At 38.0% G+C, this 13,363-nt stretch overlaps 1 long non-coding RNA gene across 1 annotated transcript; it reads right to left on the bottom strand.

The window, feature by feature from the left end:
* Positions 1–4,757: 4,757 nt before the first annotated feature.
* Positions 4,758–12,007, bottom strand: LOC138223310 (uncharacterized). The gene is made up of 4 exons (XR_011181736.1): positions 11,470–12,007; positions 6,143–6,302; positions 5,784–5,824; positions 4,758–5,466 (listed from the first exon to the last, which is right to left on the bottom strand). It is a non-coding gene; the product is annotated as an uncharacterized lncRNA (long non-coding RNA).
* Between the last annotated feature and the right edge of the window lie 1,356 nt (positions 12,008–13,363).

Here is a 13,363-nt window from a genome sequence, read left to right as displayed (position 1 = left end):
TAATACCATACTCTAACCCATTGAGCTATCCAGCACCCGACAGCACACCTCATAATGTAGCGTGCTCTACCTGTTTTTCATTCCTAAAGATTTTTTTACTATCTAGTTATATAAAAATCTTAATATACTATACATATTTACTATTTCATGTTTTTAAAAAGTAGACTTTGTTTATTAGAAAAAAAACTTCAGCCCTAAGCAGGAATTGAACCCAGATCTCCCAGGGGGTGAGAGGACCACTCAGCTAAACCCACTGCACCAACAGAGCACTTGGAACCTCTGCTGAAACAGATGGGTCAAACTGTTCCAAAAGTAATCAGGACTGAATGAGTCACAAAATAAACATTTACAAAGAAAACAGACTAAAGTTATACAATCAGTTACATAAATCTTTAATATTTTGATCCATTAATGTGATTACTAATTTCTTTTACTACATATTTCCATTTCATAATCCCAAGAGGAAAGTGTGGTGGCTCTGTGGCTAAGGATCTGCATCTGTGGATGGAAGGTTGCTGGTTCAAATCTCACAGCTATCAGCTATATTTTCTCCATTGGGGCCCCTAAGCAAGGCCAATTGCTCCAGGGGTGCTGTATAATGGCCCCAGACCTCTCTGTATTTCATGGACAGCAAGTTTGGGTTATGTGAAAAAGACAAACTCTTTTATAATTGTATATGGCTAGTAAATTAATCTTACCTCATTTGGTGGATTCTAAAAAGTACATGTATTTTACTGGAATAATGCAAGGATTCATAGAGAAGGTGTATATGCTTTTTAAAAGAATCCATAATATTTTAATCTTAATAATGTTTTAAATTTAACATAGTCAGAAAGAGCACATCAAAACTTAACCACATAAAGTGAGTCTTTGATGCATAAAATGTTTGTAAAGTGCAATCCTTCTGTGTACTTTTTATTTAAGCTACCTCTATCAGTCTTAGACATTAAGTATAATGTTTATATTTCTAAATCAATATAATTTATGATGATATGATGTTCAAAAATGTATGCTCCTGTTATTTTTATGCTCAGCTACCAAAATTACCCTTTGGTTTTAAAATTCGATATAAAGATTCCATATTAACCAGGTTTAAACATGCACTTTGAATGCCTACATCTGTATAAATCTCTTGATCAAAAAACACAAAGAGGCTCAAAAGTGCAAACAATAATCATCAATGAATAGCTTCCCACATATGATTCAATCAGTCGCACTTTATTTAACCCCAAAAATGAGAAATTCATCATCCATCTTCAAATGAATAAATCTATTATATTGAGTTTGTTGATTTAATTCAGCCAGCCACTATAGCAGTCAGTTGTGAAGGTTTCACCCCTCACTGGACTTGGTACATTCTGAGGGGGAGGAGCCAGCCCAGCTCAGAGGATAAAAGAGCAGACTTCCTGTGCCTCTGTTTTCATTCAAGAGTCCAGGAGCTGAGGAGCGTGGTGAGTGGTGAGTACTATTTCCTTCCTTGTGTTGGGACCAATCTTTTGTTTGCTGGTTAGTCCCATGTTTCTTACAAAGTTTATTTTAGAAAAGGGGTACTTAGATTAAATACACTTGGCTCCTACTTCAAACCTTTTGTTGAGAAAAGTATGTTGTTATTTATTTTATATTTATTAACCAAATCTACTACCTTTTTTGCAATAACCTACTCACACGTTAAAGTTTCTACTGACTAAATTGGTGGAAACTTCCAAACATGTCCATGTCCATATAAATTAAGAGGATTTATTTCATAATGTGATAAATTAATTAAGGTTTAAAGAAAAAAAGTGTTAAAAACAAAACCACAAATGAAGGTGTCTCTTTAGCTAAACAATGCACTTACAATTTAAATCCTACAAAGTTGGCATTTTTATGATTAACATGGTACTTGGAAAAACTGGGATATAATTAATGAAATAGATTCTAATTTTAAAGGTCATTACATTCTGTACTGGACTGACCCAAATCACACTAACTTCTGGGATTGGAGAAAAAGACCCCTGAGCTCTAGTAGAATAAACTGAGCAGTTAAGCTACTGTACCAAAAATAGAAAAGTAATAAATCAACAAAACCTTGATATATGAATACTGGAGTGGCTTTTTTTGTTTTTAAACTCAGTATGTCATCATTGTGTTTTTAATAAATGACATTTAATTACATGTCTACAAGCAGTTGAACTTTAAGAGGCAGGATCTGGACAACCTGACCTATACACACTTTTTTGGGTTCTTTTAAAAATGAAGTGAGTTACCAACTCAAGTTTATTTCCATGATAACTCATGTTAAACAGTATTTTTATTCACCCTATGAATGATACATACCATTGTGTATTAAATGTGCACATTCTTGCTTCTCTCCAAGCCATCATCATGGTTCCAAAGGATGCCTTCATGCAGAGCTCATGAAAATAAACACTCCTTACACATGGTACTTGTGTCACCAGTTTATTTTTCTACACATTACACTTTATAGAACAAGTGCATCAGAATGAGCTTTGGACTACTCATGTCATTTTCTCCCCAGTTTGTGCGTTTCTTCCAAGTTGTGTTTCCTGCACAACTTCAAGAACACAAAGGTAGGTTAATTGCATTCTGGAACAATGAGACAGGAGAAATGGACTGGCATCCCATCCCGTCTTCAGCAATGCAGTGACCTGTAAAGTTAAACCACTGAAAATCCAACCCTCTTTAAAACCAATACCTCGCAAACTAAATAATCTAATGACTTTAAAAGGATGAAAATTGTAAATGTTCTTACACTAAGCCTAAAGTAAAAATTTAATTTATTTTACTGCTAGCAGTTGGCTTCCCTAAACTGCAACCTCTCAAACTCCATCCAAGTATAACAACCCCTTTAATCTACAACTACCGCAGCTATAACCATTTGATAAGGTTAATAAAAAGGGCACATTGCAATCTCACTCCCTACACTACAAAATTGCTTAATCTGTAGCACTACATCCAATACACTTCTTTTATTTGGGTAAAAGTGGTGGCTCTATGGCTAAGAATCTGCATCTGTGGCTGGAAGGTTGCTGATTCAAATCCTGCAGCCGGCAGAGGAATCCTCCTCCATTGGGCCCCTGAGCGAGGAACTTAACCCCAACTGCTCCAGGGGTGCTGTACAATGGCTGACGCTGTGCTCTGACCCCATGCTTTTCTCCTTACCTGTGTCTGTGTCTCATTGAGAGCAAGCTGGGGTATGTGAAAAGAAATTCCCAATGCAAGAACTTGTAAAGGGCTAATAAAGTGAAGTTATTACTTCACTTAAAGGCATCAACAAGTACCTCAAGCCAAAAATACTAATAGCAGCACCCAAATTCATTACACAAACCTTGTATACTGGACAACTTAAACTGCTTCTTGGACATTTTCACCGGGAAGGGAATGGAAGACTAAAAGACAAATACATAAAGTAAAACTAAAATTAAACATGCCTTGTAAAATATGAAAGTATCTCCAGTATCACTCATGGGAGGTGCTGTGAAGAGGACCATTAGCAACAACCAAAGACAAGAGTAAAAAGATAAACCACTGATAAACCAGTGTGCCTGTTACAACCCCAAGTGTCTTGGGGTGTAACTTTTAGGATGCTGGTTAAGGACTTGGGAAGCATGACAAGTTTTAGTCTAAAAAAAATTTAAATACAAAGACTGGTATGTAGAAAAACAGACCAGAGCAGTGCCAAAGATAACAAAAAGCTGGATAAAGTGAGAGAAAGTGACCATTCTACCAAAACAAAACTCAGCATCCAACACCCCAGCTACCCTTCACCATCTACCCAAACCCATACAACACAAGGCACTCACCCATACTACACTAGTCTCTCATACAACCAACTACATCTGCAAAACATACCCCACAAACGTAACTAACCCTTTACACAAATTCATAAGTAAACTAAGCAAAAAACAGCACAAAAGAACAGAGGTTGATAACATTAGGGAAACTGCAAAATAAAGGATAAACAAAGTACAAAACATCTCCACAACGCCAAAGCTATATGAAAAAGCACACAAAGCAAAACAAAAACAGAGAACCAAAGCACAATTAAATACCCCTACATTCTGAAGACCACCGAGTTAAATACTGAATAAGCCGAGATCAGATTGGTCAAGTTTCATTGATGTCAAAATGGCAAAGATGGATGAATTAATGAACCAATGGGGAGGGAGTATGGAACTTGTCAAAACAAACCACACAGGGTCAAAACACCACCTTTATAGGACCCATCCAACTGGGGCTCATGAGCTGGAAGCTAAGAGGTCACCCTTCACAAGGACTCTTCCTTCACACTGGACACCACCATATATATATGCATATTTACACAACTAATAAAAAAAAACACCCAGTGGCAAATTTAAAACTCTTCATAAACCCAAAGCAGTATTTCAGTTCTGTGCTTTACACCATCAATGCCTAAATATATACTTTAAAACTCACCTAGATTCTCAAAAAACTGGAGTTTAATTATGTGAAAGTAAACCAATACTTGGAACCATAAAACATCCACTACCTACACCAAATGTACGCAGTGTAACCTAAATCCCCGAGTAGTAAAAAACTGAAACCAAAAACTCATTTAGGGTGTAAAATGTCATGGCACAGCAATGCAGGGAAAAGCAGATCCAGTGCCAGTGTGTATTCAATATAATGAACAGCACCTTGTACAGCCACAATCAACATGCAAGAAACAAGAACAGATTTGGTACATTTAGTAAGTTTTATTATGATGCCATACAAACAAAAATACATTCAATACATTCAATGCAGGAGAACATTGTCTAGCAAAGTACTTACAAATCCACAAAACAGAACACAATCCCCCCCATGACAAAAGTGCTTTCTGTGCAGGTATGAAAAAAGAGCAACTCGGCTAAACCAATGCCTCTTTTCCCCAAACGAGTGGATAGCATAACTACTCCTTTTATTCATTTCTACTTTAGGGGCTCAATTCAGTTTTACTCTAAAGCCAATGCAAGATTTATGTACATGTGTGCACCCATGCAAATAAATCATTGCTTGACCTTAGACTCTCATACTCTGCTTTTCAAATGGCCCATAATTTACAAAAATGGTTACCAAGTAACAAAATATACTTTCTCCATTCCCACACCGGAAGTCACTGTCTCCTCCTTGCCAGGTGGCTCAGGTGCTAAAGTTACAATCCAAGAGTCAAACAGCCATTACAAGACCAGCATGCAGAGATTCATTTATAGGTTCATATACCACCTGAACCTCTTTCCACCCTACAAAAGGCCTCCCCCTCATTCTTCACTTGTCATTAGGAACTTGTACAGCATTTTCAATGCTCCTCTGTGGCCGTTGTCTTCTGAAATCAAAAACGGGCCCACGAGTCTTCTGGCAAATCTTCGCAGACAGATCTCAGTCCGCTGCATCTGGGCTCCCATCCTGTTAAAAGGTCCTCTCTCAGCAGCAAAGGCCTGGTCAGCCCCCCGGACAGCAGAGAACCTAAAGAAAAAAAAAACTAGACAGTCCTCTGCACTAGTCAGAAATAGTCCAGTCTACATTCCCACCCCCAACACCCATTTTGACTTCTATGATCAGTGTTCAGTGCTACACAATTCCAGAACAAACCCAACAGAAAACCACCCAGAAATGTGTAAAAGCAAAAATCCACAGTACAGGGCTCCTACCACAGGGGAAAAGTCCATCTCCAATATCTGCATTAAAGCATTTCAACATCTACACAAGTTCACAAATTCCATCCCAAAACAGAGTTAACAACTTATCCCTTCCCTCAACCCATTTTTTCCTTGCCTGCTTACCAAGGACATAGATCAATTTGCTTGTCCACCTAGGTCTTCAGCTTGACACAAAAGACAAGAAATTGAAGCAGTTAATATAGGTTACAAAACCAAAATCTCAATCATTAAAAATGCAAGGGTTTCATATTCTTACATTTCTCCGATAACAGTATCTTTCATGTCCATTAAAAGAGCAAAAGCCGTAAGAAAAGTTTCCTAAATGTACTACACAACTCCCATGCCAACAGCTGTCTAACCAATAAACTCACTGGACTTTATATAACAATATGCAGTCTGCACAAATGTACCTCAAACCAACATACACCCAGAGTATACCCAAAATGCTCCATCACGCCTCCTAGGAGGGGGAAGAAACTCACCCGTCTCGATCCTCTGATGCTGCTTTTAACTTGCACCCCACTCCTCTGGCAGATCTTCACAAACATCCCAGAGCCCAACCCCATCTGTGCTGCACATTTGGTCATTAAAGATCCTCCCTCTGAAGCACAATCCTGCTCATCTCATCTGGTAGCACAGAGCCTGAAATGGAGAGAAGGATTTAGACCAAGTCCTCTGCACTTCTTAGAAACAGTCAAGCCAGCATTTCCACTCCCCACATACAGTGCAACACCTATCCAGCACTAAATCAACAGCAAAACGCCCTACGGAGAAAACCCCCTAGTCCAGGGCTCTTGCCACAGGATCCACTGCAGCTCCTCTCCAGGGAGGAGAGCAGCTCCTGTGCCGACCCCCATCGAGAGAACCTCAATGCCATCTCCAGCAAGGATTCAACACTGGAGACAGCAGCTGGTGTGCCAAGTCACCATCATACTGCTGTGTATCTAAAGTGATTCGTTACATGTGCACTCGTGAAATAAAATCTCATACAACGCACTAATTCCATCTTCCAGAGCCAGAATGACAGCCAGTCAAATGCACATTAGTATACAGATAGCTCAACCAAACAGGGAAGAAAAATAAGCCAGAAAAAAAACCACCACTATGACTCAATGTTTAGCACATTAAAGCATCACATCAAGAGCTCAAAGCTACAGATGCAGCCATTCAAAATGCGCGGTAAAAACCCGCGGTACGGTAACCTACCCACAAGCTACCGCGGGGCACCGGAGCATACCGCAGGGCAAGTGATTGGCTGGCCAAAATGACCGACAGGGGCACTCGTGGTGCATTGGTTGGTAGTGCAAAGATTTAATCATTTAATGTCTTTACTGTGCACATTTTAATCCGCTTAGTTTTGAATATTTATATGGATTTTACCACTAAAGGGAAATTTTAGTAGCTGAGCATAAAAAGAAGAGGAGCATAACACATCTGAAGGTCATAAACGATATTAATTTAAAACATTACTGTATGTATGTAAACTGTACTGTGTATGGCTGGTCTTGGTAGTTTAAAGAAAAAATACACACCAGTCTTCCATTTCTCCCTAAACATTTTAAGCATGAAAGTTTTATGAAACGGTACCCAAATATGCGATTGCTGTATAGAATGAATTTTAATTAAAAAAAAATATTTAACACGAACATTAAGCTGTTTACATCTTCCGCCTGAGAACAGTCACCCGTTGCTACCCAACGCAGAATGGTGATTGGCTGACACCATCTGACACCCCTCTGATTGGAGAAAAAAGACGTGCTGGTTTGCTATACCAGGAAGAGGATTTCTTTCAATTCTAAACGTGTATTTTAAAAGTTTAAGAAGTAAAAACCTTACAGCGTACACAGATTTCTAAACTGATCAGGATCGTTATCTTTGTCTTATGCATAATAATGTTCACCGCTCTGTCCAGCAAATTAATAATAAACTTTATTTTATATAGCTTTTTAAACGAATAAGTAATTAGATTGCTCATAAACCTAATCACTTGCTTTTTCTTTAGGCTCAGATTTCAACTATAGATCGTATTAATAACCATAATAACAACCAACCAACAAAAACAACCATATAAACATAATACCAACCAAAAACAGATAACAACCACAATACAAAATCAAATAATCAAACCATTTTACACTCGCAAGTCCTCCAATTATCATAATCCCGCCCCTTATGCAAAACCAAACCTTCCCCCATCCCAGTTTATCATAAACAAAATCCACCTCAATTTTCAACATAAAGCATTACACAAAATCAATACCTCAACACTCCATACTCAACAACGATAATTCACAAACAGCCAGAACATGTAACTACACATTCCCAAACATACCTACTTTCCATAGCCCCGCCCCTTATGCAAAACCAACATCCCTCCCCTGTTCTCTCTCTCCCCTGGCGGTTGTAATTGTTTTTATTTTCAAATAAATTTTAGCAAAGTCATGTATTTTAAAAATCTTAAGATTTTTCTATTTATGTCTTTATTTAGTGGTTTCATTAGTGACAAAGGCTAAACTTTCTTGGAAAAATGTCTTTTATGTAAACTATGTTTGCTATTAATTCATTCAGGGCTAAAATATGTTCATTGTCTTCTAATGAAAGAAGGGTTCCTTTCGCCGTAGTCGGGAGCCTAGCCTTTAACTAGTAAGTACTGTATTTACTGGGTTTTTGAGGGGGGAGGGGGGGGAGGTGTCTTTCGCTGGAAATCTCGCCTCCTACTTTGAAAATACCCGTGAAACCGGTTCAATTCGTCACAGCCAGCACTCCTGCAGAGAGTTGGGTTGTACTTGCAGTGTATACAGTACACGCGTTATGCTCTTCGTTAATGTCTGTGAAGTTTTATTTAATCTCTGAGCCATACTGATTCTTCTGGAAGCCAGTTTCCGCCAGGGAGTAAAAAAAAAAAAACACACTATGGTATTCTCTCCAATGCAGTGCAGTTAAAAACATACCTCTGATGCTGCTCCTAAATGAATATCGTTTATGACCATCAGAAGCTTTATGCTCCTTTTCTTTTTTCCAGTGGATTGAACAGGGAGAGGCATTTCATGATGTACTTTTCACTGATGAAACAACAGTGGCTCTGGAACAGTTTTCAACCAAGTCGTTTTATAAAAAGGGGAGATATGTACACGTTACTGAAGCTAAAAGTTTAGCCTTTGTCGCTAATGTAAACACTAAATAAAGACATATAGAAATCCCTACGTTACAGACTGTATATGGCTGGTATTGGTAGTTTAAAGAAAAAATACACACCAGTATTCCACTTTCTCCCTAAACATTTTTAGGATCAGAGTCTTACATGTGGTTATTTCGAAAACGTTTGTACGTGCTCCTTCTTACCATGTTACTGTTTACCGTTACTGACCATATTAAGTTTAAGTGCCTGTGGGCACTTTTCCTGTCCGTGGGGGGTGGACCGTCTTTCATTAGAAGGTTAGTCTGTTCTACTCTGAGAATGTAGGGGGGGGTGGGAAGTGCCCGCGGTCATTTAATTAGTATTAAAATCTTAGTTATCTTTCTAGTTCACAGGTTTGCATGCATAATTTAATTTTGAAAGCCACTGAGACATCAGGTACTACTGTTGTATTTATGAAAAAGAAACAAAACAAAAAACATACTAACAACTGTGCCATCCTACTCCTTAGTTAATACATTTTATTATTCATAAACAGTTAATATTGTTAGCAAAATATTTTGAATTATATTTAACCCTATTTTTTCTTTAGTTTTGTATTTAACTTATTATATGATAGTCAGACTTAATGTATATTTGAACAATGAAAATATATTTTTACAAGATTTTACATTAAGCACTTAAAATTAATATGGTTAATAATAGTAAACTGTAACAAGATCGGTTAAACTGCTAAGAAAATCCTTTCAGAGAAAATGTTTCAGGTGTGAAGAACAAACCTGTTCCCACACACCCTGCCCCCACTACCATTAGAATATACACAAACATTTTAGCGTTTCATTCTGAGCAGAAGACCCTCACACCTGAAGAGTGCTGGCTGTGACGAATTAAACCGGTTTTACAGGTTTCAATCACAGATTGGGACTCAGTAAAGTAACACACAGCGCCACTGGATTTGATAATACTGTACCTAACCAAAATCCGCAATATGGAAACAGAACCTGTGTAATTGTTGATAGATGATGTACTCGTAACATTTTTTCAAGACGAACTACAACATTTAAAAAATGACTTGTATGTACTTGATATCTCTAATCAATCCACGGGTTCCAGCACAAAACGAAACTAAAACGCATACCGTTTCGCGCTTCTTATTAGTTGCTCAAAAGTAATTTGACCGTATGAAATGCATAATATAAACCTAGAAACATATACGTGAGCAGTACTTAAGCACTGTAGTATCGGTGTTAAGACATACCTCTCAAATACTGTAAATCAAGTTAAAAATACCTCAAGACCGATTCTGGTCGTAATGAAACCATGTTTCGTGTACGTTTTCTTTTTCATCTTGAAATAACTCATTTCTAAATACCTTTTTCACTGTTAACATCTTGTAGCAACTTTGCGACAAAATATACACTCTGACAGTTCATCCTGCTACCAACATTAAATAAAACAAATCTTAAGATTTCTATATTTATGTCTTTATTTAGTGGTTTCATTCGAAGCTTACAATGTTTAGGGAGAAATGGAATACTGGTGTGTATTTTTTTCTTTAAAGTACCGAGACCAGCCATATACTGTATGTTTATGTTAAGATTTCCCTTCAGTGGTAAAATTAGATATGAATATTCAATACTTAAACGGGCACAGTTAAGACATTAAATATACATATACATATTGTATACAGTACAGTTTGCATACGGTAATATGTTTGTTACGCGATTAAAAATTAATAAATAAAACTGAAAGGTCCAGCACCAGCTGGATTCGAACACACAACCTGCCAGTTGGTAGTCACGCAACTAGACCAGTAGGCTACAAGACAGCTCGCATAAGCAGGCAGGCGAAACAGCCCTCCCGCAGTACACGGATATAATCATACCGTTATTAAATTCTTGAGATACGCGATTCCATATTATATTCCCTTTAAATCAAATTCTAAAAGTATGCTTGTTGACTCCGGTATCACGTTAGTTAAAGACTTCGAAGCTTACAATGTTTAGGGAGAAATGGAATACTGGTGTGTATTTTTTTCTTTTCATGATAGGTGTCGCATTTTAAATCATTTTCGTAGTTAGAAATTATGAAACGCCCTGTTAAAAGCAAGTAAGTTTTTATGCCCGTTGAAGTAAAACAAAATGCCTGACAAAGTATGGCTTGGACAGATTCCAAGTGCTTGTACAAATGTGCTAAAGAAATTATACTTTGAGTATACAGCTTGTCCAAAGTCATCCATTATTAATACTATTAGTAATATCTTCAGTAAAGGCTTTGATGCATAAATATTTCTGATAAAGGTAGGTTGTGTACTTTTGTCCAACTGAGCAATCTTGCTTTCATAAAATATACCAACATTTGAATGACTGATGATTAACATGCTGTAATACACAGTTCAAAATTAAAGGCTCGAATGCTGTACATGAGAGGTTAAGCTCCCCCTGGCGGTTTTACAAGGCGACGCCGGATAGCTAGTCACGTGACACACGTGATACCGCGTGATACCCCAGTGGGCGTGTCGCGGTATGCCGTGAAATACCTCACCCATTTTGAATGGCTGCATCTGTAGGCCTAACCCAAAAGCAGCTTGTCAACCTTCAAAAACACTTCTTACACACAAAGGACAAAATTAAAAATGCATTTGATTTGGACAGAGAAACAAGTGAAACTCACCACTGCTCCAGGAACACAATCCTCCTAGATACTTGCTTCACAACTGCCCCAAGATCCATAGGCATCCTGGAAATTTAAGGATAACCTGCAAAACATCTCTTCACTCTCCATTGTTAAAAGCGCAGGACTTTAATACTTGCATCTAATCAAACCAAATGTATCCTTTTAGCCAGCCACTGAGCTCCCCATCAACAGCATGGTGTCATGTACCCATGTGTTAAAAGACAGTGACTCCTGCAAACTCTCCATCACACAGCAAACAAGTTCAGCAAAAGAGGCAGTAACCAAAAAGACAACTATCAGCTTCTTTGTAGTTCTGCTCTTTCAATAGAAGATATCCAAAGAATCTCTGGATTCAGTTCAAAACTCCATCTTAATTGTCACCAACTCGCATACAGTACAAAACAAAGCATTCAAGTACTTCAGATCCCAGGTGCATCCATCTGCAAACATAAGCGACCAGCTCAACTCCTCCCTCAAAATTAAGCTAAAAGCTTCTAGCTTAGATTCTACTGTCCGAAAACCCAGGTAAACAGGGATGACCAAATCCATTTGTCAAACAAATCCCTCTTTTTAATAAAATTACCCTGGTATTAAGTCAAATTCTCAGTCGTACATCCAATCAGGTAAAAGGAAATTCGGGCTTTAACGCAGACCTAGAGATGCAGTCATGTGCCTTTTAAAGACCAAATTAAAATTTTGGTTTTACATAAAGAACAATTCAAGGTGCCCCAATACCCTTGAGATCCACAGTAGAACGAGAAAACACTGACCATATTCAGTACCAAAGAACTGCAGCCTGGACTGAAAAGGTTTTCAAGCTTAAACATTCAAAACTGAAACTCCAAAGCAAAAATAACTCACAACCTAGTGATGGGCCACAACCAATGGATTTAAACCTTCGAGCCACTACATGCATTCTACCTGCAGGGAGATTACAGCCTGTACACATACAGATCAAACCCTTCATAAAACCAAACCTCACATTCCCCAGTGACTAGAAACTCTTCTGAAAACAAAGGTTCAGCAACCACTTTCCCTGAGTACACACTTTTACAGCCACATCTCTGTCTTGACTGCTGTACAGGATACTCAGGGCAAAACTACACACCATTTTGTATATTATATCAGTATCAAACTTGTACATGGAACAAAAAAACCAAAAAAAAAAAAACTTACTGTAGCAGTTGCAATTGTTTAAAAGAAAAACGAGAGTCCTCTAACAAAAGCATTAGTTTTCAAGCAGCCCTCCTTTTTCACAAAGCACAGCACATCCACTTCCAGACAGGTGGAAACTCATCCCTCCCCTTTCTGCACTAAAACAGACAACCTTACTTTTAATGAAAACATTTTGGTTTTAGGGCAACTTAATCCTTACAATGCACCCTAGCTGCAATCCTAGTCTAGAGTGTACCACATCTGCAAGTTACTCAGGTGGAGATTTAGACTTGATCCTCTGCACGTTTTAGAAACATTCAAGACATTTCCACAGCCAACTTTGTTCATTCAAGCCAAGCCAACAGGATAACCGCTAGTCCAGGGCTCAGGTGCAGTGCCTGTGCCACCACCCATCAACAGAACCTGGCTGACATGACAAGGAGTCTGCTGGTGTGCCAAGTCTCTTATATTGCAGTGATTTACTTCGATACACACCCATGAAATAAATCTTTCAAAGCCAGAAAGACAGCCAGTGAAGTGAAACAATGAATCACCAAGAAAGACAACTATTACCAAGAAAAATAGACCAACAGTTACATTTTGCACTTTTAGTCTGTTGAACCTAAGGAAGCTTAAATTGGCCACAAAGTCACAAACATGAGCCACATCCAAAATTGAAAAGGCATTTAAACATTTTGTATAAACTTGTTTCCGAATTATAAAAGAGCCAGTAGCT

This window comes from Lepisosteus oculatus, chromosome 16 (assembly GCF_040954835.1).
Source record: "Lepisosteus oculatus isolate fLepOcu1 chromosome 16, fLepOcu1.hap2, whole genome shotgun sequence".
NCBI lineage: Eukaryota > Metazoa > Chordata > Actinopteri > Semionotiformes > Lepisosteidae > Lepisosteus > Lepisosteus oculatus.
Note: the sequence above shows the minus strand (reverse complement) of the source record. Positions and strands in the feature narration are given on the sequence as shown.